This window comes from Cervus canadensis, chromosome 8 (genome assembly GCF_019320065.1).
Source record: "Cervus canadensis isolate Bull #8, Minnesota chromosome 8, ASM1932006v1, whole genome shotgun sequence".
In the NCBI taxonomy this organism is placed as follows: Eukaryota; Metazoa; Chordata; class Mammalia; order Artiodactyla; family Cervidae; genus Cervus; species Cervus canadensis.
The window spans coordinates 80,476,397-80,503,299 of NC_057393.1; the positions used below are offsets into that span (position 1 = coordinate 80,476,397).

The window sequence follows — 26,903 nt, forward strand, 5'->3', positions numbered from 1 at the left end:
AATCAGGATCATGAAGATTTACTATGTTTTCTTCTAAAAGTGTTACAGTTTTAGCTCATATATTTAGGTCTTTGATCTATTTTGAGTTAATTTTGCATATATAACAGGAAGGGATCCAATCTTGTTATTTGTATGTGTATATCCCATTGTCCCCACACCATTTGTTGATGAGACTGTTTTTCCTTCTATTGAATGGCCTTGGTACTCTTGTTGAGAATTAGTTGACCAGAGATGTATAGGTTTGTGCTAAATTGTTTCAGTCGTGTCTGACTTTTTGCAACCCTAGGGACTGTAGCCGGTCAGGCTCCTCTGTCCATGAGATTCTCCAGGCAAGAATACTGAAGTGGGCTACCATACCATCCTCCAAGGGAATCTTTCCAACCCAGGGATTGAACCATGTCTCTTATGTCTTCTGCATTGGCAGGTGGGTTCTTTACTACTAGCACCACCTTTTTTTTAATTTCCAGACTTTCAGTTTTGTTCACTGGATTTATATGTTTTGTTATGCCAGTTCTATACTGTTTTGATTCTCTAGCTTTGTGGCAAGTTTTGAAGTTAAAATGTGTTAATCCTACGATTTGTTTATCTTTCTCAAGGTTGTTTTGGTTATTTGAGGTTCCTTTCATTTCCATGTGAATTTAAAGATCATGTCCATTTCTGCAAAAAAAAGACCAGTGGATTTTTCATCAAATATGTGAAACCCTTTTGTCTCTTTTCTTGACATATTTTGATCTTGACCATATTAAGTATTTTATCCAATGAACAGGTAATGTCCTTCCATTTATTTAGGTCTTTAATTTCTTTCAACAAAGTTTTGTAATTTTCAGTGAATGCAAGTCTTGTACCTCATTGATTAACTCTGTTCTGAAGTATTTTATTCTTTTTGACGCTATCATAAGTAGAGTTGTTTTCTTAATATACTTTTGGATTGTTCATTGTCCGTGTATAGTAAAACAACAGAGTTTTTTTGTGTTAATCTTATGTTCTACAATTTTATTGAATTTATTAGCTCTAATAGTTTTTTGATGGATTCTTTGGGATTTTCTATGTATAAGATTATGTTCTACAGATAGAGATACTTTTACTTTACTCTTTCTAATTTGGATGCCTTTATTTCTTTTTATTGCCTGGTTTTCTTTAGCTGAAACTTCTTTTACAGTGTTGAATAGAAGTGCCCAAAGTGAATATTCTCATCTTATTCCTCACTTTAGTGGGAAAGCTTTCAGTCTTTTACCCTTAAATATTTTTAGCTGTGAGTTTTTCATACATGCCTTTTTATCATGTTGAGAAGTTCACTTCTGTTTCTAGTTTATTGAGTGATTTTATCCTGAAAAGGTTTTTGATGTAGTCAAATGCTTTTTCTGCTTGACTTGACCAATTTGTGGGGATTTTTCATCTTTATTTAGTATATTAAATTGATTTTCTCATGTTGAACTGCTCTTGCCTTCCAGGTGTAAATTCTACTTCATCGTGATTCATGATTGATTGATTGCTGCAGCAGATGGCTTGTGGAATCTTGGTTCCCTTACCAGGGATTGAATCTGTGCCTCCTGCAGTGGAAGTACAGAGTCCTAACTACTGGACTGCCAGCGAATTCCCCATGACCCTTTTAATATGTTGTTTGGGCTCAATCTTACAGTATTCTGTTGAGTATATTACGTATATATTCATAAGACATATTGACCTGTAATTTCATTTCATTGTGATTCCTTTATTTGGCTTAAATATTAGGGTAATTAACACTGGCCTCATTGAATTAAGAAATACAGTTTACTCTTGAACTACATAGGTTTAAACTCGTAGGTGCACTTGTAGATTTTTTTTTTAAGTACTAAATATTACAGTACTGCACAATCCATGGTTGGTTGAGTCCACAGGTGCAGAAGCAGATAAGGAGGGCCAGCTCTAAAGTTATACTCAGATTTTCAACTGCACTGAGTTCATCACCCCTAACCCCTGTGTTTTTTTGGGGTCAACTATATTTCTTCCACTTATTTTTGGAAGAGTTTGGGAAGAATTAGTGTTACTCTTCTTTAAATGTTTGCTAAAATTCACCAGTGAAGTTATCTGGTTCTGGACTTTCCTTTGTTTGAGAGATATTTGATTACTGATTTGATCTCTTTGCTTGCTATTCACTTTTTGTATTTCTTCCTGAGTCAATTGGTTATTTCTGTGTTTCTAGGAATTTATTCATTTAATCTAAGTTTCTAATTTTTTGACATGTAATTGTTTGTAGCAGTATTGTCTTATAACCCTTTTTATTTCTGTTAGGTCAGTAAAAGTATCTTCATTTCTGATTTTAATATTTTGAGTCTTTTCTCTTTTTTCTTTGTCAGTCTGGCTAAAGGTTTGTTAATTTTGTTGATTTATTTTTAGAGAAGCAACTTTTGGCTTTGTTCATTCTATTTTTATACTCCACTTATTTGTCTCTCTAATTTTTATTATGTCCTTCTTCTTGCCAGAGACAAGAATATATAATCCTAACTATATCACAGTATCACTAGGATAGAGACAAATGGGGAGAACACTGTCTGGTGACAGAAGCAGAGATTGGAGTATTGCACCTTCAATCCAAAGACTCTTACATATTTCTGGCTACCATCAGAAGTGAGGGGAAGGCATGGATAATATCTGTCTAGAGTCACAGAGGGACTTTTAAAAAATTTTAATATTTAAGATTGGTCCAAATTGCTTAATACTTTATTTATTATTGCCATATAATGTTTTATTATGAGACCATACCACATTTTAGTTTTCCACTTCTTTACTGAAAGACACTTGTCATTTCCATTTTTTCATTGTCATGTATAATATAGGCATACCTTGTTTTATTGTGCTTTGCTTTATTGCACCTAACAGATGTTGCATTATTATTATTTTTTTAAATAAATTGACGGTTTATGGTAACCCTGCATTGAGTCTTTGGCACATTGTTCCAAAAGCATACACACTTCATATCAGGGTGTCATATTTTGGTAATTTTCACAATATTTTGACTTTTTCATTATTATTATATTTGTCATGGTGATCTGTGATCAGTGATCTTTGATGTTAGTATTGTAATTGTTTTGGACCCCCACAAACCACATTCATATAAGATTAACTTACATATTGTATGTGTTCTGGCTGTTCTACCAACCAACTGTTTCCCAGTTTCTTTACCTTTCCTCAGGCCTTCATATTCTCTGAGACAAAAAAGTATTGACATCAGTCCAGTTAATAACTCTACAGTGGCCTCTCAGTGTTCAAGTGAAAGTAAGAGTCATAAATCTCTCACTTTAAATCAAAAGCTGGAAATGATTAAACTTAGTGAGGAAAGTATGTTGAAAACCTAGACAGACCAAAATCTAGGCCTCTTGCACCAAACTGTTAATCAAGTTGTGAATGCAAAAGAAAAGTACTTAAAGGAAATTAAAAGTGCTACTCCAGTAAACACACACATGATAAGAAAGTGAAACAGTCTTATTATGATATGGAGAAAGTTTTAGTGGTTTGGATAGAAAATGAAACAAGCCACTATATTCCCTTAAGTGAAAGCCTAATCCAGAGGAAGACCTAATTTTCTTTTCTTCAATTCCATGAAGGCTGAAAGAGGTGAGGAAAACTTCAGAAAAAATGTTTGAAGTTAGCAGAGACTGGTTCATGAGGTTTAAGGAAAGAAGCTGTCTCCATACCATCAAAGTGCAAGGTGAAGCAGCATGTCCTGATGTAGAAACTGCAGTAAGTTATCCAGGAGATCTAGCTAAGGTAATTAGTGAAGGTGGGTATACTAAACAACAGATTTTCAATGTAGACAAAACAGTCTTAAACCAGAAAAAGGCAGTGGCTAAGACTCCATGCTCCCAATACAGGGGGCTCAGGTTTGATCCCTGGTCAGGGAACTAGATTCTGCATGCCGCAACTAAGAGTTCACATGTTGCAACTAAAGCTCTTACATAATGCAACTAAAAGATCCCACATGCCACAGTGACGATTCCATGTGCTGCACCTAAGATCCAGCACAGAAAAATAAATAAATCTTTTAAAAAAAATCATTAAAATGTCAATTATTTTTTAAAAAATTTGAAGAAGATGCCATTCAGGACTTTCATAGCTAGAGAGAAGTCAATGCCTGGCTTCAAAGGACAGGCTGATTCTCTTGTTAGGGGCTGTTGCAACTGTTGACTTTAAGTTGAAGCCAGTGCTCATTTGCCATATGAAAAGTCCTAGGTCCCTTAAGAATCTTCTCTGCTTTTGCTCTGTAAATGGAAGAACAGAGCCTAGATGACAGCACATCAGTTTACAACATGGTTTGGTAAATATCTTAAGCCCACTATTGAGACTTACTGTGCAGAAAAAAAAAAGTCCTTTCAAAATATTACTGTTCATTGACAGTGCACCTAGTCATCCAAGAGCTCTGATTGAGATGTACAATGAGATTAATGTTGTTTTCGATGCCTACTAATACAACATCTTCAGCCTATGGATCTAGGAGTGGTTTTGCTGTTCACATCTTATTATTTAAGAAATACATTTTGTAAGGCTTTAGCTGCCATAGGTAGTGATTCTTCCGATGGATCTGGTAAAGTAAGTTTAAAACCTTCTGGAAAGGAGTCACCATTCTGGAAGCCATTAAGAATGTTTCTGATTCATAGGAAGAGGTTTGTGTATCAACATTAACAGTCATTTGGAAGAAGTTGATTTCAGCCCTCATGGATGACTTTGAGGAATTGAAGACTTCAGTGGAGGAAGTAGTTGCAGATATGGTAGAAATAGCAAGAGAACTAGAATCAGAAGTGGAGCAAGAAGATGTTACTGAATTACTCCAGTCTCTTGGTAAAACTTTACTGATGAGGAGTTGCTTCTTATAAATGAGCAAAGAAAGTGGTTTCTTGGGATGGAATCCACTCTTGGTGAAAATTGTGAAACAGTCTGTTCAGTTATGGGAAGAAAATACTCAGGTGCCTACCTACATTTTTGTCTAAATCGTAAATTTGTAACCAGATATTTTGGACACCCCTATTCCATAGGTGTTAAGTCCAAAATTATTCAATAACTCATTCCTTGAATACATCTATAGCTTTTTATCTTATCATAGTCCTGAATGGCACTATCTTATATGCTAATTGTTATTCTTTTAATTATGTATTTTAGATGTATACATGGTTATGCTGTGGCCCCATGTTCATGAATGTTACTCTAATATTTTTTTAACCTCCTCAGTGAAACCTACCCTAATAGCAGGAATAGATCTTTTGTCCCCTTTGTAACCTCAATCAACTTTGCCCATCTTTTCACTATAATAACCTCTTATTGTCGTTATATGATGTATGTTTGTTTTCAGATTATATGCACCTTGATAAAAGTAACATTGCTTTGTCTTCAGATTCCCCCAAAGTGGGAGAGTTCTTTATGGCTTGCAGGCACCAATAACTTATAACAGTAGTAGGGAATATCTATTATGATTTCTCCCTCTCCAACCAAGTAGAATGCAAAAGTAGACATCACAAACATTTTTTAATTAATTCTGAATAGTAAACAGTATAACCACTTCATACAGATTTTCCATGTCTTCCAGTTTTGATTACTTGAATTTGAACACAAATGTGCTGTTTCAGGAATCCTTATCATTTGAGGATGTAACTGTGGGCTTCACTCAGGAGGAATGGCAGAAGCTGGACCCTGCTCAGAGGACTCTGTACAGGGATGTGATGCTGGAGAACTATAGTCACCTCATCTCAGTGGGTAGGAATTGTTTTCCATGTAGATTCCTAGCTGCACATCCTTTCTTGCTTGCTAAATCCCATGGAAGCTTTTTTGGGTTTGATCATATTTAGGCTTCAGATTTAGGGTGGTTAGAAGGATTGTTGAAACATTATAAAGAATGTTTTTCTTTTTCTAGTAAAAGTTTGAAATGGGTGTCTGAAGCTTCATTTTCTGTTTTCTTCAGAAGCCCTAAAGCCTATGAGCCTAGCCCAATTCCCATGTCATTTCCTGTTCACAGGGTTTTGCATGCCTAAACCAGAACTGATCTTCAAGTTGGAATGAGGAGAGCAGCTATGGGTATTAGAGACAGAGTTTCCAAGCCAGATCTACCCAGGTGAGTTAGGGTGTGTTAAATAGGTCACCTGGTGACAGGTATGAATTCTTTTTATTCTTAATTGTTGCTCATATGTTCATTTTTTCATTCAACAAATACTGAGTACCCACGAGCATCACTCAGGTTTTAGGTGTTGGAAATACATCAGTGAACTAAATTTTGTCCCTGACCTCATGGAGCTTACATTCTGATAGGGAGAGAAGGACAGTCAACAAACAATAACACATGTATATACATAAAATATGCCAGCAAATACCAAGGAAATTGATAAGGGTAAGAATGATGGAGTGTTATACTTTAGAAAGGATATCAAGAAGGGCTTTCTGATGATATCAACTTGAATAAAATGAGAATGAGAATCATGGAGAGTCTCAATGGCAGAGGTAACATCAAATGTCAGTCCAATAAGGCAGGGATGTACTTGATGTGTTTGAGGACACATAAATATCACTCTGGATTGGGGGAAATGGAGGAGCAATGAGTAGTAAGAGTTGGCATTGTAGAGGCACTGGGTGCTCAAATTAGGTAGGACCATGATAAGGACTTTGATTTTATTCTGAGTGAGATGAGAAGCCATTGGCATAATTTAACCCAGTAAGCAACATACATTGATATGTCTTTTAAAGTGATCCCTCTAACTGCTGAGCAAAGAAAATATTGGGAGAAGAGGGCTGAAAGCAAGAACGTCAATCAAAATAGTATTTCTGTCTGTGTAAATGTGACAGTAGCTTATCCTTGGTTGAAAGTGGTGAGGAAGAATAAAAGTGATTGGCTTCTGGATATATTTTGAAGGTGGGAACCTATAAGATTTGCTGTTGAATTGGACAAGGAATGTGAGAAAAAGAGAAGAGTCAAGAAAGACTCCGAGGATTTCATTCAGAAAAACTGGATCAATAGGCACCAATTGCCAAGACTGGGAAAAAATGGGGAGAAACAGTTTGGGAGGAGTTAATAGGAGTTTAAATTGCACACATCAAGTTTCAGGTGACTATAAAATATTCAGGTTTTGGGTATATAAGCAGAAGTAGATTAGGGAAGAGTCCAGGTGGTAGATATTTATTTGGAAAGTGTCAGCTATGGCAGTATTTAAAGCTTCAAAACATAGTATTTAAAGCAAAAGGATTAGATAACATCTCTCCTTAGGAGGAGGAATGCACATATTTGAAAGGTCTGAAGGCTTATATCCTAGGACACCACCTTTCAGAAGATGTGAAAATGAGATGACTCAGCAGAAAAAAGAGAAGGAGCATTTGCAGGTTGGGTGGAAACAGAGAATGTGGTGTCTTATAGCTAAGTGAAGACAGTATTTAAAGGACAGAGTGAACTTCTTTGAAGAAGGATGTGTGAAGTATTTTCTCCATCCTTGCCTTCAGGTCACCCAGAATCATTAATGTAAATGAGCAATACAAACTCAGTTTATGACACTAGAGAATATCTAAAATCCCAAATCAGCACAAGCATAAAAGTGGCAAAATCACTGAAAAAAATCAAGCAGGAATATATTTATGGCAGATGGATGGAAAACAAAAGCATATGTCTTAGTAAGAGGAATTGGCAAAATACTTTTCAGGGACAAAGTAAAGGAAATACTCTGAGGTGTGAAACCTAAATCTTCAGATTAACCACAGTGTTGACCCCAGGGAGGTGGAACTTCTTTGGATACAGTTTGGTTCTGCAAAGCAGACTCATTAGGGCTAAGTGTGGAAACGGACACTTAAACCATATTTTTCAGTAATACTCTTATTTCTCTGACAATGTAAGAAAAGAGACTTTCTGTTTGTGGGGGGCGGGGGAGGGGGGAGCCCTCTCAGACACCTAAATGTGGGTTAATAAACTTACATGCTATCTTAATGGGTAATCCTAGAACACAGAATTTAAAGCAAAAACTTACTTGTTAGCAGTTAGCTAGGATGTACAGTCATGTCCAACTCTTTGTGACCCCATGGACTGCAGCACGCCAGGCTTCCCTGTCCATCACCAACTCTTGGAGCTTACTCAAACTCATGTACAGACCTCCTTAAAAAATGAGAAAATGAGGAGTAAGGCTGGTGAAGAGGAATGGTAGGTACAAAGGGGCCATTACCTAGTTAGCTATGGCTCTGTGATAAGCACCTCTGGTTTCACAGTCAGCAAGACTTCGTAGTCTTCATGTGAATCACTGTGTCCTCAAACAGTTTGCTGGAGAGTGGAAGGGAAGTTTCTGTCTTCTTGTTCCTCTCTCTCATTAGATAAGACTGGTCTGTAGAGTTTTTAACTCCCTCTCACTTATGGATTACATCAGACAGCCTCTCGAGGTAACTGCTGGGGAAGCCAGAGCCTTCATGTCTCCAGTTCAGCTCCTTGGGCAATGTAGTCTCTGTGAAGCCAGCACATTTGGTGTTCCTCAGTCGGTAGCGGCAGTGGTGCCAACCCCAGTTACCTGACTCCGTGATTAGCGACAGAACAAGCCATTTGCTACTTTGTTGAGAAAGGAATGCAGATCTGAGTTGATCTATATACCAAGTCTGGTACATGTGTAAAGTACTTGTTCATAAGGAATTGTCCTGTTGGCCTAAGACATGGCTCTATTCCCTCTCCCAAGTAAAGCTCGTCTAGTTAGCTATTTCTTAAAAAGCTCATGTTCTTTGAACCTGAATAATCAAAAAGGAACCAGCACAAAGTCATTCAAGACAATTACAAGAAAAAAGGGGTGGAAAAGGTAACAAAAGTAGTAGATTAGATAGAGTTGTCTTATGATCAGAGTAGTTATAAAGTACATAAGAAATGTTACAAAATATTAAACCATGAATTTTAAATAGAATGAATCGATTACTTCTGTGATAGAAGAATTCAAGAAATATGCTAGTAAGGTAGAAAACAATTATAGGATGTCAAATTCAGAAAACAGTTGAAACAAAATCAGTGAAGTAAACAAATTGGAGTAATCAAGGAAGAATAGGTACTGCTGAAATTATATTCAGAAAGATGAGAAAAATAAGCAAGAAGAAACTGACATAAAATTTGAACTAAATAGCAAGGAATAAAAGATATTCAATATTAATTCCGTAAAAGCAGTTCCTTCTCCAAAATAGAAAATCTTAATAACAGCCAGAGGGAAAATCACATTGCCTCCTAAGGAATGAGACACTGCTAGAGACATCTAAATTGAAGCAAAAACCAAAAATTGTCAATTTAGAATAATGAACTCAGAAAACTAATTTTTAAAGGATGAAATTTGTCGAAGCGAAATAAAGCCAGATACTAGGTAAAGGCGATATAGATTTTATTCATTAGCTATTGCAGTAGGGGGATAAAGTTTTTTTTTTAATAAAACTGAGCTCAACTCTAAATACAGCAAAGACAGCTGAGGATTTGTAGCCAGCAGAGTGAAGGGGTAAGTGAATAGAAAATTACTAAGAGTTAACATCAAGGAGATTCTTGCTAAACTGGCCTTATAGAATTCTTGCTGAATTCAGACCAAGGGTTTATATATCAAGGTTGAAACATGAGGAACTTATGTGTGAGGAGATTCTCCCTAGACTGACAAGGATTCATGCTAAAACTGCTCAGTAGAGACAGACACGAAAGGCCAAGGTTGAGACCTAGTCAAGAATAGGTCTCAGAGGAGCTTAACTAAAATTTAGTCAAAGAGAGAATCTTTGTCAGGATATATTGTTAAATTTGGATTGGTCCTGAAATAAATTATAGAAGCAATACCTTTTACTGTATGATTTTGCTAGTAAAATTCTAACAGAGATACTACAGGAAGTGAAAAAAAATGAAACCTAATGAATACTTGAGAGGAGTGGTAAGTGACAAGAAATTAGGAAACTTATGGGTAAGTCTAAACAATATATGGGTAAAAATAATTATGATACCTAATTTGTACTAAAAGACAGTTTCATAATTGAGTTGGGAGTTGATCAAATTGTATTTGATTCTTCTGTTAGAAAAAGAGGTTCAGATTATAGAATCACTTTAGATTTTAAGTTAAATATTAATGACAAAATTTAAGGCACAGCCACCTAAAGTGGCGAAACAGGTGTGTATAACCTTCAAAGTTGTATAGAGCAGAAAATGGAAAAGATAACAAAAATCAAATCAGTCTAAAACAAAGGAAGAAAGGTACAGTAGAAGTAGTGGTAAAGCTGACAGATATAAAGCAGAAAGTAAAATGTAGGAGACAATGTGATATAATAATGACTGTAATTGTATAAGGACTAAATTTACCAGTCAGAAGTAAAATTGTCAAATTGGATATTCAAAAATAAAATAAAATTAATCTATAAGACATCAGGTTTTAGTGACTGGATATTTGTCTTTAGCATCTTTTGCTTTTTCAATATTCAGCATTTTACCTATCTCCAGAGTACCTCTAATAGGATATTCCAGTTCCTCCAGTATGGCAAGAAGTGCTATTAAAATAATCATTCACAAAGCACAATCTTCCATACTTATTTTCATTTATTAGACTCTACGAACCTTCTACTCTTATAACTGACATACCATCATTTTATTTTTCTCTCATCCTGTCTTACAGATATTATTGTTATACTTTTGTAAAAGTGTTAAAAATATTTTTATTTTCTCATTTTCCACTGATACCACCCAAAACACTAACCATATTCTTTTAGTTTGTTCTAAATGAAATTATATTCCCCCCAAAACCATTGAGTTTATCATGTTATTAACTTGAGTTACATTTTTCCCAAAATGTAATATATGACATTTGTTTTTCTCTTTCAATCATGCTTTAAATACTGCTATATCTCATCTCTATGGAACAAAACTGAGGCTGCCAAACACCCATTTAATCCTTCCTGAATATGATCCTTATATATGCTTTCCTTTCCTACAGCTGTGTCTTGGATTCTGTGTACTTAATGATTCTCATGAATTAATATGTGAAAGTACATGGAGCAGAGCCTGGCTTGTGGTGATAGTTTGTTAATTTCCCTGTTATTGTCATTATTAACATTTTTAAGCTTTTGTTTTTTTGCTCTCCTTTTTAGATTGTTTCTGGATTTTGATTTTGTTTCCCCAGCTTTTATGAAATGTTTCTTGTTTGTTTTAATTTGCATTATCAGCTATAGATTCTGATTCTTGATAGTGTATTGAATGAGGCTATTTTCTTATCTATGTTATGCTTTCTCCAAAGAGAGCCTATCTTATTTTGTTATATAACTTATAATGGATATTGGATCATATCTTAATTGTAACTCTTGATGAATGAGAGGCCCTTTATATTGATTCATTCAGAAAACATTGCAAGAAATTAACTTTTCAATTCAGATATTGAGTTATAAACCTCTAGATTCCTGTTCAGAAATTAAAGGTTTGAATAAAAAATGAGATTTGTGTTTCAAAAACCACACGACTTGTGAAGGACCACTAATTCCAGTACTCAAAGGAAATCAGAGATAAACACTTGTAAGATCATAGGTTACAGATAGAAAAAGGAGGAGAAAAAAAGACAGCTGAATATTTTAAATTTTAGCAGTTAATAGAGGGCGTTTATGCTACAAAGGAGTATTGTTCAGTGTTGTGACAGAATGAGAGGTACGGAATGTAATTAATTTTAAATTTCAATGTAAATATAACTTGAAATTGCAGAGATGTTATAAAGATTTATTTGGAAACAGATATGACACAGTGTAATTTCCCTGATGTTTAGTTGTTTAGGTTCTGAGCAAAGGCAAAATGGGAATGTAAGTCTGCTTACTGAAAGTCTTGGTTGAACTTGAACAATTTCTGGCAAATTAATAGTCTGTCATTTCTAGAAAGAATACATTTATTATGGCTTTGTGGAGTGATAGTATAGATACCCAATATGAATATAGTTGGTAAAAAGTATTTTTCCCCCTAGAATTGTACCTGTAGTCTATTTTGTCTAATGGTGCTTGGAGACGAAGAACTCTGGACAGGTTTTTGAGTAAGGCCATCATTACTATATTGTATATTCCTATTCATAGGAAGATAGCAAGGTGAAGTCTAGCTGAGAATTCTTAGGGTAAATAAATATAAGTATCAGTAATTATTTTAGGTTAGGTCCTCCATGGTTTTAAATATAAATAAAACCCAGAAATGTAGAGTTCTGTTTAGAAGTTAAAAAAAGTGTATTAATGTATTAAATTCATCACAGCAAATTTAAGATGAGGAAAAGTTAGCATTTGTTGGTAGGGTAACATAACTTTTACGGAAACTTAGAGAATAAGATGAATATACCAAAACTAAAAACAAATAGTTCTGGCCCTCTTTCAATCTTTCTTGTCTCTTTCATTTTACATTCCTGGTAGACATTTGTATTCTTTGTAAGTCACATGAGTAGAGGGAGAATAAGAAAGTAGGTTGCTACAGGTCTTCTTAAGCAGGAACAAATTGGTGCTTTTCCATAAATTTAATTGGTATTAACAGTATAATAAATTAATATATAAAAAAATAAGTTCAGTTCAGTTGCTCACGTGTGTCCGACTCTTTGCGACCCCATGAATTGCAGCACACCAGGCCTCCCTGTCCATCACCAACTCCCAGAGTCTACCCAAACCCATGTCCATCAAGTCGGTGATACCATCAGCCATCTCATCCTCTGTCATCCCCTTCTCCTTCTGCCCCCAGTCCTTCCCAGCATTAGGGTCTTTTCCAATGAGTCAACTCTTCGCATGAGGTGGCCAAAGTTTTGGAGTTTCAGCTTCAACATCAGTCCCTCCAATGAACACCCAGGACTGATCTCCTTTAGGATGGACTGGTTGGATCTTCTTGCAGTCCAAGGGACTCTCAAGAGTCTTCTCCAACACCACAGTTCAAAAGCATCAATTCTTCGGCATCCAGCCTTCTTTATGGTCCAACTCTCACATCCATACATGAGTACTGGAAAAACCATAGCTTTGACTAGACAGACCTTTGTCAGAAAAGTGATCTCTCTGCTTTTTAATATACTAAGTTCTTCATAGCTTTTCTTCCAAGGAACAAGCGTCTTTTAATTTCATGGCTGCAGTCACCATCTGAGTGATTTTGGAGCCCCCCAAAATAAAGTCTCTCACTGTTTCCTTTTTTTCCCATTTATTTGCCATGAGTGATGGGACTGGATGCCATGATCTTAGCTTTCTGAATGTTGAGCTTTAAGCCAACTTTTTCACTCCACTTTCACCTTCATCAAGAGGTTCTTTAGTTCCTCTTCACTTTCTGCCATTAGGGTGGTGTCATCTGCATATCTGAGGTTATTGATATTTCTCCCAGCAATCTTGATTCCAGCTTGTTCCAGCTGGATTCCTTCATCCAGGCCAGCATTTTGCATGATGTACTCTGCATATAAGTTAAATAAGCAGGGTGACAATATATGCTTGGACATACTGCTTTCCCAATTAAGTGATATCGCATGGTATTTCTCTTTCTCACTTACTTTACTTAGTATGATAATCTCTATTTGCATCCATATTGCTGAAACTGGAATTATTACATTCTTTTTTATGGCTGAGTCATATCCCATTGTCTATATATACCACAGCTTATTTAACTTCTATGTAGAGTACATCATACGAAATGCTGGGCTGGATGAAGCACAAACTTCTATGCATTGTCTGTATGTACCATTGCTTATTTAACTTCTATGCAGAGTACATCATGTGAAATGCTGGCCTGGATGAAGCAGAAGCTGGAATCAAGATTGCCAGGAGAAATATCAATAACCTCAGATACGTAGATGACACCACCCTTATGGCAGAAAGCAAAGAAGAACTAAAGAGCCTCTTGATGAAAGTGAAAGAGGAGAGTGAAGAAGTTGACTTAAAATTCAACATTCAGAAAACTAAGATCATGGCATCCAGTCCCATCACTTCTTGGCAAATAGTTGGGGAAACAATGGAAACACTGACAGATTTTATTTTCTTGGGCTCCAAAATCACTGCAGGTGGTGACTGCAGGCATGATATTAAAAGACACATGCTCCTTGGAAGAAAAGTTATGACCAACCTAGACAGATCAAAAAGCAAAGACATTATTTTGCCAAGAAACATCCATCTAATCAATGCTATGGTTTTTCCAGTAGTCATGTATGGATATGAGGGTTGGACTATAAAGAAAGCTGAGCATCAAAGAATTGATGCTTTTGAACTGTGGTATTGGAGAAAACCCTTGAGAGTCTCTTGGACTGCAAGGAGATGAAACCAGTGTATCCTAAAGTAAATCAGTCCTGAATATTCATTGGAAGGACTGATGCTGAAGCTGAAACTCCAGAGTTTGGCCACCTGATGTGAAGAACTGACTCATTGGAAAAGACCCTGATGCTGGGAAAGATTGAAGGCAGGAGGAGAAGGGGACGACAGAAGATGAGATAGTTTGGTGGCATCACTGATGCAATGGACATGAGCTTGAGCAAGCTCTGGGAATAGGTGATGGACAGGGAGGCCTGGCATGCTGCAGTCCATGGGGTCGCAAAGTGTTGGACATGACTGAGTGACTGAACTGAAGTAAACTGAACTGATATGTACCACATTTTCTTTATCCATTCATTTGTCGATGGATGTTTAGGTCATTTCCATGTCTTGGCTATTGTGAATAGCGTTGCTATTAACATAGGGTGAACATAGGGGTGCATGTATCTGTTTGAATTTTGTCTGGATATATGCCCAGGAGTGGGATTGCTGTATCATATGGTTATTCTATTTTTACTTTTCTGAGGAACCTCCATGCCATTCTCCCCAGTGGCTACACCACCTTACATCCCCACCAACAGTTTAGTAAGGTTCTCTTTTCTCTACACCCTCTCCAGTATTTGTTATTTGTAGATTTCTTAATGATGATCATTCTGACTGCTGGTACCTCATTCTAGTCTTTACTTGCATATCTCTAATAATTAATGATGTTGAGCATCTTCTTATATGTCTATTGGCCATCTGTATGTCTTCTTTGGAGAAATGTCTCTTTGGATTTTCTGCCCATTTTTCAGTTGGGTTTGTTTTTGTTGTTGTTATTAAGTTGTATGAGCTGTTTGTATTAATATATTTTAAAAATTAAGCCCTTGTTGGTCACATCATTTGCAAATATTTTTTATTCTTTAGGTTGTCTTTTCATTTTGCTCATGGTTTCTTTTCCTGTTAAATCTGAGTATTTTAAAATTCCACTTTATCTATTGGCTGTTTAGGTGTATCTCTTTTCAGTTCATTTCAGTTCAGTTCAGTCGCTCAATCATGTCCGACTCTTTGTGACCCCATGAACCGCAGCACGCCAGGCCTCCCTGTCCATCACCAACTCCCGGACTCCACCCAAACCCATGTCCATTGAGTTGGCGATGCCATCCAACCATCTTATCCTCTGTATACCCCTTCTTCTCCTGCCCTCAATCTTTCCCAGCATCAGGGTCTTTTCAAATGAGTCACCTCATTTGACTCAAATGAGTCACATCAGGTGGCCAAAGTATTGGAGTTTCAGCTTCAGCATCAGTCCTTCCAATGAACACCCAGGACTGGTCTCCTTTAGGATGGACTAGTTGGATCTCCTTGCAGTCCAAGGGACTCTCAAGAGTCTTCTCCAACACCACAGTTCCAAAGCATCAATTCTTCAGTGCTCAGCTTTCTTTATAGTCCAGCTCTCACATCCTTACCTAACCACTAGAAAAACCATAGCCTGGACTAGATTGACCTTTGTTGACAAAGTAATGTCTCTGCTTTTTAACATGCTGTCTAGGTTGGTCAACTTTCCTTCCAAGGAGTAAGCATCTTTTAATTTCATGGCTGCAATCACCATCTTCAGTGATTTTGGAGCCCAGAAAAATAAAGTCAGCCACTGTTTCCACTGTTTCCCCATCTATTTGCCATGAAGTGATGGGACCAGATGCCATGATCTTAGTTTTCTGAATGTTGAGCTTTAAAGCCAACTTTTTCACTCTCCTCTTTCACTTTCATCAAGAGGTTCTTTAGTTCTTCTTCACTTTCTGCCATAAGGGTGGTGTCATCTGCATATCTGAGGTTATTGATATTTCTCCCAGCAATCTTGATTCCAACTTGTGCTTCCTCCAGCCCAGCGTTTCTCATGACGTACTCTGCATATAAGTTAAATAAGCAGGGTGACAATATACAGCCTTGATGTACTCCTTTTTGGAACCAGTCTGTTGTTCCATGTATCTCTTTTCCATTGTGTATATAGTAGTTTCTCTATCAGTTACAATATACATCAACTTTTACACTTGATCTTAGCCAAAAGGCTGAGAAGTGATTATACATCAGCTTTTTACCATCTATTTATAGTTAATAATATAACATTTCTCATAAAATGTAGAAAGTCTGCAAATATAAAAGTCCATTTCCAGCTCCCTGGCACTATTCTTTTTGTTATTGTTGTCATACTTACATTATAAACTCAAAATGAGAGGTGAGTTTCTTTTATTTCTGGTTGTTATAGACTGAATGTTTGTCCCCACTCCCAAATTCATTTGTTGAAACCCTACCCCAAGTGCGATGGTGTTATCAAGTGGGACCTTTGGGAATTAATCAGCATTAGATAAGTTCATGAGGATGGAGCCTCCTATTGTACCGCCTAGGTACAATGGGATTAGTACCTTTTAAGAGTCACCAGAGAGCTTGCTTTCTCTTCTCTGCTCTCTGCTACATGAGGATATAATGACAAGTGTGTAGTTTTTATCCCAGAAGCAGGCTCTCTTCAGAACTCTACCCTGCTGGCACCCTAATCTCAACCTTCCAGTCTCTGGAGCTGTGAGAAATAAGTTTCTGCTGTTTATAAGCTATCCAGGATATGATACAACTCACTACATTATTCCTAGCATATGATACCCCGTATATGGTACATTTCACATGTTCACAACTGGAGAAGGAAATGGCAACCCACTCCAGCCTAGAGAATCCTGTGGACGGAGGAGCGTTAGTGAGCTGCTGTCCAAAGGGTCGCACAGAATTGGACACGACTGAAGCGACTTAGCATGCATGCATGCATTGGATAAGGAAATGTCAACCCACTCCAGTAGTCTTGCCTGCAGAATTCCAGGGACAGAGGACCCTGGTGGGCTGCTGTCTATGGGGTCGCACAGAGTCGGACACGACTGAAGCGACTCAGCAGCAACAACAGCATGTTCACAACAAGAAAAAAAACTGAACAAGCATTGAAAAATCAACAGTTTTTTTTAGGTCAGTCAGAATATTGAAGCCACAGGACAGAAGCCCAGGAGGAGAAGCCCACAACTGGAGGCAGCACTTTACAGCAGCATTCCTGTAGTTAATGAATTGTAGGCTAAGTTCAGAGTTAAAAATTCCAAGGGGAGGCAGTCTTTGATCAGTTTGTCCTCCAAGAACATGACCAAATTCTCACTGTGAAAATCGTGGAAAAATCCCTTTGTGCTTCTGGCAGGGAGAAGGGAAAAGGAACCATTTAAAATATGCCTTTAATTAGGGCAAACCATTTTCTCTTTAACAGGGCCTCACCTCAAGATAAACTGTTAAACCAGAGCCTAACCTGAGAGAAGAGACTCATCCCAGACTCCTCTAAACTTGCCATCTCACCTAAGTGTGGCAGGGGAGAACAAAACTGAGCAACACTTATTAAGATGACACCATAGGCACACATGCTCACTAAAAAGACTGAGACCTAATCATAGAACTATAAACTCTTCCTCTCATGTCTTATCACCATATCAATTAACTTCCTATAGAATACCAAGAAACTGAAAGAACTAAAAGCTAAAAGAAGCTAAAATACCAACAGCTGAAAGAACTGCCAGCCTAAGATCTTATTTAAGGAGGAGTCTTTAAAGAAACAGAAGGACAATGGAAGAGAGAGACAAAAAGACACTAGAGGGAATTTTAGCCTCTGATGCACAGCTATAATGAACAGTAAACAGAGCCTACCTCGTAGCCACATAAAATCAAACCTCACATTAAAAGCTTATTACATCAGTTCCTTTAATTGAATACATAATTTATTGCTTTTAAGCAAAAAATTACAAAGCATGCTAAAAGGAAAGAAAAAAGGTTCAAAAGGCAAAGCATGTTTCAGAACATGGTTCAGATATGGAAAAGATTTTGGACAGAAATTTAAAATAATTATGATTAATATATTAAGAGCTCTGCTGGAAAAAGTGGACAGCATGTAATAACAGAAGGTTAATGTAAGCAAAGGAATGGAAACGATAATAAAAAATAAATGAGAAATGCTAGAAATCAAAATCACTCAGTAAGAATGAAGGCAGTGAGCATAACAGGGAAAGAATCTGTGATCTCAGTGATGTCAATAGAAACTTGCCACACTGAAGATTAGAAAAAGGATAATAAAAAGAATAAAGGAACACAATTTTCAAGAACTGTGGAACACTTACAAAATATTTAACACATTTTAATGGGAATATCAGAAGGAGAAGAATGAGAGAAAGGAGCAGAATAAATATAAAACCACAGATCCAGGAAGCTCAGGGAACACCAAGCAGGATAAATATGGGGGGAAAAGTCTACACATAGGTATCTCATATTCAAACTACAGAAAAATAAAAGGTAAAGAAGAAATCTTGAACAAAGCTAGAGAAAAATATATCATAGCTACAGTGGAGTAGGGATAAAGATTACATTGTTCTTCTCTTCAAAAACTATGCATGTGAGAGTGGAGCAAAATATTTAAAGATTTAAATATTTAAAAATCTAGATTTCTATATCCAGTGAAACTGTTCTTCAAAAGTAAATAAGAAATAAAAACTTTCTCAAGTAAACAAAATTGAAAGAATTATTCACCAGTAAACCTTGTAAAACAGTTAATAGGATTCTTAAGAGAGAAGGAAAATGATATTAGAAAGTTCTACCTGTGTAAGGAAAGGAAGATATGAGCAGGAATTATTAAAAGCCAAATAATGTCTTCCATGTTTCTTATTCTTAATTAATCTAACAAATAACAATTTGTTCAACTTAATACTAGTATCAGTAGTCTCAGTAATTATAGATTTGTGTAAATGAAATGAATGGCGGCAATATTATAAAGGATTGGAGAGAGGTATTGGGAATACTCTGTTATAAGGTAGCTGCACCACCTATGAAGTGATACAATGTTGTCTGAAAGTGGACTTGAATTAGTTGTACGTGTATATTTCAAATTCCAGGACAACGAGTAGAAAAATTTTCAAGAAGTATCTCAAGAGATAGAGAACACAAGTCACAGAATGGGAGAACATATTTGCAAAAGGCATATCTGATAAAGGACTGTTATCCAAAATATACAAAGAACTGTTAAAACTCAAGAATAAGAAATCAAGAAACCCTATTTAAAATGGGCAAAAGACCTGACTAGATACCTCACTGAAGGAGACATAAAGATGGCAAATAGCCATGTGAAAAGACGCTCAACAAATATATCATAAGGGAATTGTAAATTCAAACTATTCTCAAACTACACTGGACATCTATTAGAATGGCCATAATTCAAAACATTGACAACAAATTCTGGCAAGCATGTCAAGCAACAAGAACTCTTCTTTATTACTGAAAGCTTTAGCTTATCTTGGGATCCTGGAAGAGCCCCCAAGATGATAGATAAAAGTTTACAGTGTTCCAACATATTCATTGCCTCTGAAGGAGAAGATGTAACTCTGGGACCAAAGACAGTCTCAGTCACCAGAGCTTTGTGTAGTATAAATTTTGTTAAAGTGATAATGGCAGAAAAAAAACTTCTTACATAGATATGAGAAGGGGGTAGAAAGATTATCTGCCTTGCTAGTTTTAAGCAGGAAATTTTATACTTTTCTGCCAGCTGCTGAGAATAGAAAAAAATATCTCAAGGCTGTGAAAACTTTGCCCAGACCATTTCCCGTAACATACATCCTGGGATGACATCAGCAGAAGGAAGGGTTAACCCAGAGCTCAAGGCTGTGGGCCCAGACCTTCTCCCATAACACACATTCTGACCTCAGAAAAGGTATGTCCTTGAACACGACTTACTGCTGCCTGCAAGGCCTGTGTGTCTAAGGCAAAAGAATGTGAGAAGGAAAGATGTTCACCTCCTCCTAAAAGGGGCCTTAGGCTTGGATACCTTACCGACGTGCCTAAGTTAACCCTCTCATTACTAGTGGGACTCTAATGTGGTACAACTTTGGAAGATACTTTGGTAGTTTATTACAAAGCTAAATATACTTCTTTTACTATAAAATCCAGCCATTGTGATCCTTAGTATTTCCCCAATGGTGCTTAAAAATATATGCTTACTCAAAAACCAGCACACAGATGTTTATAATAGCTTTATTCAGTTTCCAAACCTTGGAAGCAACCAAAGTGTCCTTCAATAAGAAAAACTTAATAAATATCCAAACTCTGGTATATCCAGCCAGTGGATTTCGTTCACTGCTTAAAAAAGGAGGGGAGGGTGCCAAGTCATGAAAAGACATGGAGGGACCTTAAAAGGATATTACTAAGTGAAAGAACCCGGTAGACTAAATATTGTGTGATTCAACTGTATAAGATTCTGGAAAATGCAAAAATGTGGAAACCATAGAAGAATCAGTGGTTGCCACTGATTGAAGCGGAAGGCTGAATACATGGAGTACAGAGGATGTTTAGGGGAGTTAAACTATTCTATATAATGTAATGGTGGATATATTTTATTATACATTTGTCAAAACCCTAGAAGGTACAACACCAGTAGTGAACCCTAATATAAACTGGACTTTGGTTAATAATGATGTCTGTAAGAATCGTAGCAATTATGCCACTCTGTGCAGATGGAAGCTGGGAATGTTGATGGTGAGGGAGGCTGTATATATGTAGAGGCAGGTCATATATTGGAAATCTTCATATTCAATTGTGCTTTTTACCTAAATGTGCTCTTAAAAAGCCTATAAATTATAAAAAGGTTATGAGATCAATAAAAATATAGGTGTAACTGATATGCAAAGAGAGGAGAGAAAATGGAATAATATAAAATACTCAAAACCAGAAAAGGCATAAAAAAGAGTGGAAGACAAGAGAAACAATAGGGTAAAAAAATGGAAAACAGTTAAAAATGCGGTGAATATTACTTCAACTTCAATTTATCAACAATACATTTAAATGTGAGTGGCCTAAATACACCAATGAAAAAGGACTATCAGAGTGGATAATGAAAGCAAGATCCAACTAAATGTTTTCTACAGAAAGCCCACTTTTAAGCAGTGGAGAAAGATATAGCATGCTAACACTAATCATAAGAAAGCTGAAGTAGCTATATTAATTGTTGTAGACATCAACATCCCTCTATTAGTAATTAACAGTTCCAATAGTCAGAAAATCAGTAAGGCTATAGTTAATACACCTATCTAATTGACATTTGTAGAATACTTCATCTAACAGCAGCAAAATACACATTCTTCTCAAGCTCATATTAGAACATTCACCAAGATAGATTACTCTCTGGGCCATTAAAATATACCTTAACAAATTTAAAGGAATAGATATCAAAATATGCTCCCAGAATATGGGCTAAAACTAGATATCAATAACACAAAGATAGCTATAAAATTCTAAAATGGTTTGTGATTAAATAACACACTTCTGAGTAATACATGGATTAAATCTCATAAGAAATTTTTAAATATTTTTAACTAAATGAAAATATGACCTGTCAAAATTTATAGGATAAACCCAGTACAATGTCATGTTTTTTGCTTTAAACACTTATTTGTATCTTCAAGAAATTAAGAGGAAAAAAAAAAAAGAAATTAAGAGGAAAAACTTCTTTAATACTTATCCAATTATTTACATTTCTGGTGCTCTTCATTTGTTTTTAAAAAATCTGATTTTTTTTTCTGGTGTCATTTTCTTTCATCTGTAAGAACTTCATTTAGCATTTCTTATACTTTAAGCCTGGTATATAGGAGTTCTCTTTGTTTTCCATTATCTGAAAATGTCTGCTTTTAGCTTTCATTGTTTAAGGATACTTCTGCTGGATTGACTTTTTTTCTTAAAATATGTTGCTTCCCTGTTTTCTGCCTGTGGTTTCTGGTGAGAGTTCTTTGATTATTTAAATTATTATTCCCTTGAGTGTAGTATGTCTTTGGATATTTTATTTTTATTCATGTTTTTGGAAGTTTGACTCTCAAATATCTAGACTTGATTTTCTTCATATTTATCCCATATGGAATTAAATATTGTTTTTGTACATTTCTCTCTCTATTTCTAGATTCCAATTTTGCATGCTGGACTTTTTGATGTCATACAAGTCTAGTATTCTATTTATTTTTTTTCAGTGTTTTTTTCTATCTCTTCTTTAAATACTTCATTTTCATTTATTTTTTTTCCTCTCCAAAATCACTGATGCTTTGCTTTTCCATTTTGTTCCTGCTATTAAATCCATCCAATGAATTTTTTATTTCCACTTTTGTGTTTTTCAGTTCTAAAATTTCCAATTTGTACTTTTTCATAATTTCTATTTGTATGCTAGAATTTCTTTTCACTCATCATGAGTATATTGTCCCCTATATCATTGAATTAGTTATAATGGACACTTTAAAGTTCTTATCAGTTCCAACACTGAGTAATCTTGATACTGGCCTATGTTGGTCATCTTTTTCCTTCAGAATGAGTTACCTTCTTTTTGGTTTTTCATATGTTCAGTAATTTTATAATGTATCCTGAACATTTAAAATGTTATTTGTGGAGATTAGATTCTGTTAAATTCCTCTGGATGATTTTGTTTTAGTAGGCAATTTAACTCAGTTAGACTCAAACTGAAAACTTGTCTCAGTTCCATATCAGTCAGTTCAGTTCAGTCATTCAGTCATGTCTGACTCTTTGTGACGCCATGGACTGCATACCAGGCTTCCCTGTCCATTACCAACTCCTGGAGCCTACTCAAACTTATGTCCATCATGTGGGTGATGCCATCCAACCGTCTGATCCTCTGTCGTCCCCTTCTCTTCCCACCTTCAATCTTTCCCAGCATCAGGGTCTTTTTCAGTGAGTCAGTTATTCGCATCAGGTGGCCAAAGTATTGGAGTTTCAGCTTCAGCATCAGTCCTTTCAATGAATATTCAGGACTGATTTTTTTTTTAGGATTGACTGGTTGGATCTTCTTGCCATTTAAGGGACTCTTAAGAGTTTTCTCCAACACCACAATTCAAAAGCATCAATTCTTTGGCACTCAGCTTTCTTTATAGTCCAACCCTCACATCCATACATGACTACTAGAAAAACCATAGCTCTGATTAGATGGACCTTTGCTGGCATAATATCTCTGCTTTTTAATATGCTGTCTAGGTTGGTCACAGTTTTTCTTCCAAGAAGCAAGTTTCTTTTAATTTCATGGCTGCAGTCACCACCTGTAGGGATTTTGGAGCCCCCCAAAATAAAGTCTGTCACTGTTTCCTTTGTTTCCCCATCTATTTGCCATGAAGTGATGGGACCAGATGCCATGATCTTAAGTTTTCTGAATGTTGAGTTTTAAGTCAACTTTTTCACTCTCCTCTTTTACTTTCATCAAGAGGCTCTTTAGTTTTTCTTTGCTTTCTGCCATAAAGGTGGTGTCATCTGCATATCTGAGGTTATTGATATTTCTCCCTGCAAGCTTGATTCCAGCTTGTGCTTCATCCAGTCCAGCATTTCTCATGATGTACTCTGCATATAAGTTAAAGAAGCAGGGTGACAATATACAGCCTTGACATGCTCCTTTTCCTGATTTGGAACCAGTCTGTTGTTCCATGTCCAGTTCTAACTGTTGCTTCTTAATCTGCATACAGATTTCTCAGGAGGCAGCTCAGGTTGTCTGGTATTTCCATCTCTTGAAGAATTTTCCAGAGTTGTCATGATCCACACAGTCAAGGGCTTTGGCATAGTCAATAAAGCAGAAGTAGATGTTTTTCTTGAACTCTATCAGTTTTTCTGTGAGCAAACAGATGTTGGCAATTTGATCTCTGGTTCCTCTGGCTTTTCTAAATCCAGCTTGAACATCTGGAAGCTCAGGGTTCACATACTGTTGAAGCCTGGTTTGGAGACTTTGGAGCATTACTTTGCTAGTGTGTGAGATGAGTGCAATTGTGCAGTAATTTGAGCATTCTTTGGCATTGCCTTTCTTTGGGACTGGAATGAAAACTGACTTTTCCCAGTCCTGTGGTCACTGCTGAGTTTTCCAAATTTGTTGGCATATTGAGTGCAGCACTTTCACAGCATCGTCTTTTAGGATTTCAAGTAGCTCAACTGGAATTCCATCATCTCCACTAGTTTTGTTCGTAGTGATGTTTCCTAAGGCCCACTTGACTCGAATTCCAGGATGTCTGGCTCTAGGTGAGTGATCACACCATTGTGATTATCCACCTTACTAGTACTGACTCAAATGTATTCCTTTTCGTGGCTGAGTAATGTTCCACTCTGTATATGTACCACAACTTCTTTATCCATTCCTCTGTCAATGGACATCTAGTTAGCTTCCATGTGTTAGCTATTGTACATAGTGTTGTAATGAACGTTGGTGTATATGTGTCTTTTTGAATTATGGTTTTCTTAGGGTATATGCCCAGTAATGGGATTGCTGGGTCACATGGTAGTTTTGTTCCTAGTTTTTTTTTTAAGGAACTTCTATACTGTTCTCTGTAGTGACTCTTATCAATTTACATTCCCAGCAATGGTGCAAGCTGCTGCTGTTGCTGCTAAGTTGCTTCAGTCGTGTCCGACTCTGTGCGACCCCATAGACTGCAGCCCGCCAGGGTCCCCCGTCCCTGGGATTCTCCAGGGACACTGGAGTGCCATTTCCTTCTCCAATGCATGAAAGTGAAGTGAAAGTGAAGTCGCTCAGTCATGTCCGACTCTTTGCGACCCCATGGACTGCAGCCTGCCAGGCTCCTCCTCCGTCCATGGGATTTTCCAGGCAAGAGTACTGGAGTGGGTTGCCATTGCCTTCTCCAAGCACGGTGCAAGAGGGTTCCCTTTTCTCCATACCTTTTTCATCATCTGTTGTTGATGATGGCCATTCTGACTGGTGTGAGGTGATACCCCATTTGCATTTTGATTTACATTTATCTAATAATGAGTGATGTTGAAAATCTTTTCATGTGTTGGTTGGCTGCCGGGAGCCAGCACACGAGATCCCATCCATGACAAGGTCGTGAGGAGAAGACCTGACAAACAAGGCAGATCAGGACTGTAGGGATTTCGAAAAGCTGCCCTGGCGCTCACCTTAAAGATGATCTCTGTCCTTCTGATGCTTGCTATATTAGACTACTCCCTAATTTCTGTGACACAGGTAGAAGGCCTTCCCCGATCTCTCTCCAAACAGAATCAACTTAGAACTTTAATCATATGTCCCCCGGACGGCGGTATCCTATAAGATTATCCAGGATGAAAGGAGTGTTTCAATTTAGACCCCTTTGCTGGCATTCTAGCCTGCTTGGCAAATGCGTACTAATGCACATAACTGCTCACAACACCTTAATCATAAACAGCATAAAGAACCTGATCACATAAAGGCCCTAATAGGCACAGAGCCCTTCGGGGGTGAGGAAGCCCTATTGGAGAACATAAAAATATTATTCTAAAAGTGGTTATAGTTAAAGATTTAGAAAAATAAGAGTTTAGAATTGTTCATTTTAACCAGGAATGCTAAACAGGGGCTGCCTCACTGGAACTGCAGAGTCTTTGTGTTGTAAACCTTTTAGATAAATTTAACTGATAACTTCTGCAAAAGGACTGGCCTTTGTGTTCATTAAAGAATAGATTACGGAAAACAGCTTTGCATTCACCTAGGTCATAAAATGTCAATAGGCCCCAAGGCCAGAAGATAATGTACAAGACTCTCACAAAGAAGTATGCAGAAAACACCCTGGTTTCGTGAAGGATGAGCCGATGTAATATTAAACTATCTTCCCCTTAAAAATGTACTAACTTAGAATATAAAAGCTATGGTAAAAAATAAATAAAGATTTGCCAGACTCTGCTGCACCCCCCGTCTGGTCACTCTCTCTCTGTCTCTCTCTCTCCCCCTCACAGACTTGGCCCTATCAAGGCTGGTCTCACGTGTCTTCTCTCGCCGACGCCGTTCATCCTGAGGGTACCCCCTGGATCCTGCCAAGGCTGGACCCCGGCAGTTGGCCATCTGTGTGTCTTCTTTGGAGAAATGTCAGAATCATGCTTTAATATCAGCTGGCCATACTGTCTATGTAACAGCATTTAAGCACCTGGGAATCAGACACATATGCTCTTTCTGTGTAATATTCAACATCAATTTTACTTCTTAGTATTCTTAGCATTCATTCTCTAGCAAGTGAATTTTTAGTCTGTAAGACCTATACAGTTTAAGCTGTTTTACTATTTGTCCCAAAGTCAGACATAAATAATGGGTCACACATTCTGAATAATGTTCAGCCATGGTTTTATTCTTGTAGCATTTATTTGTGATTAGAATGTAAATACAGAAAATGGTCCTTTTCAGTGTGATTTTAAGGCTTACATTGGTTGGTGTCTCTTTTCACATATTTAATCTCTTCATTATATAAGCGGAGATGTTTCTGGTGACCACTTTTGGAAATGCAGTTTTCACCTGTTGGGCTTATGACTGTGTGCCTGTTATTAGATATTTGATAATCTCAATTTGGATACTGTGAGGAGAAAATTCAAGCCAAGTTTCAGATCATTCAATAACAATTTCATGAGAATTTATAGAGATTTTAAGATATAATCACATTGTCTTTATCATCATGAACAGCTGTAGAACTTTAGGCTGAGAAATATTAAGCTTTTTCAAAGCATAGTGTATTAATCATATTTTTAAATTTTATGTATTCTAGGATGTTTTGACATCTTACAAAGCTTGCTGACCAGGGAGAGACTTTGTCTGTTAGGGCTAGCCAATTCTTAGAGATAGCAAAGGGATAGAGCCAGGCCTGGAGCATATCTTTCCTATA

At 36.8% G+C, this 26,903-nt stretch overlaps 1 long non-coding RNA gene across 5 annotated transcripts; it reads left to right on the top strand.

Annotated features, from left to right (window-relative positions):
- The first annotated feature begins 344 nt into the window (after positions 1-344).
- On the top strand, positions 345-26,564 carry LOC122446583. 5 transcript variants are annotated; one of them, XR_006270926.1, is made up of 5 exons: positions 345-3,255; positions 3,585-3,747; positions 5,598-5,724; positions 5,984-6,079; positions 24,627-24,684. It is a non-coding gene; the product is annotated as an uncharacterized LOC122446583 (long non-coding RNA). The 5 variants fall into 5 exon arrangements; XR_006270925.1 differs by having other exon boundaries at positions 362-424; positions 1,452-3,747; XR_006270923.1 differs by lacking the exon at positions 24,627-24,684 and adding an exon at positions 25,990-26,564 and having other exon boundaries at positions 345-3,747.
- The last annotated feature ends 339 nt before the right edge of the window (positions 26,565-26,903 follow it).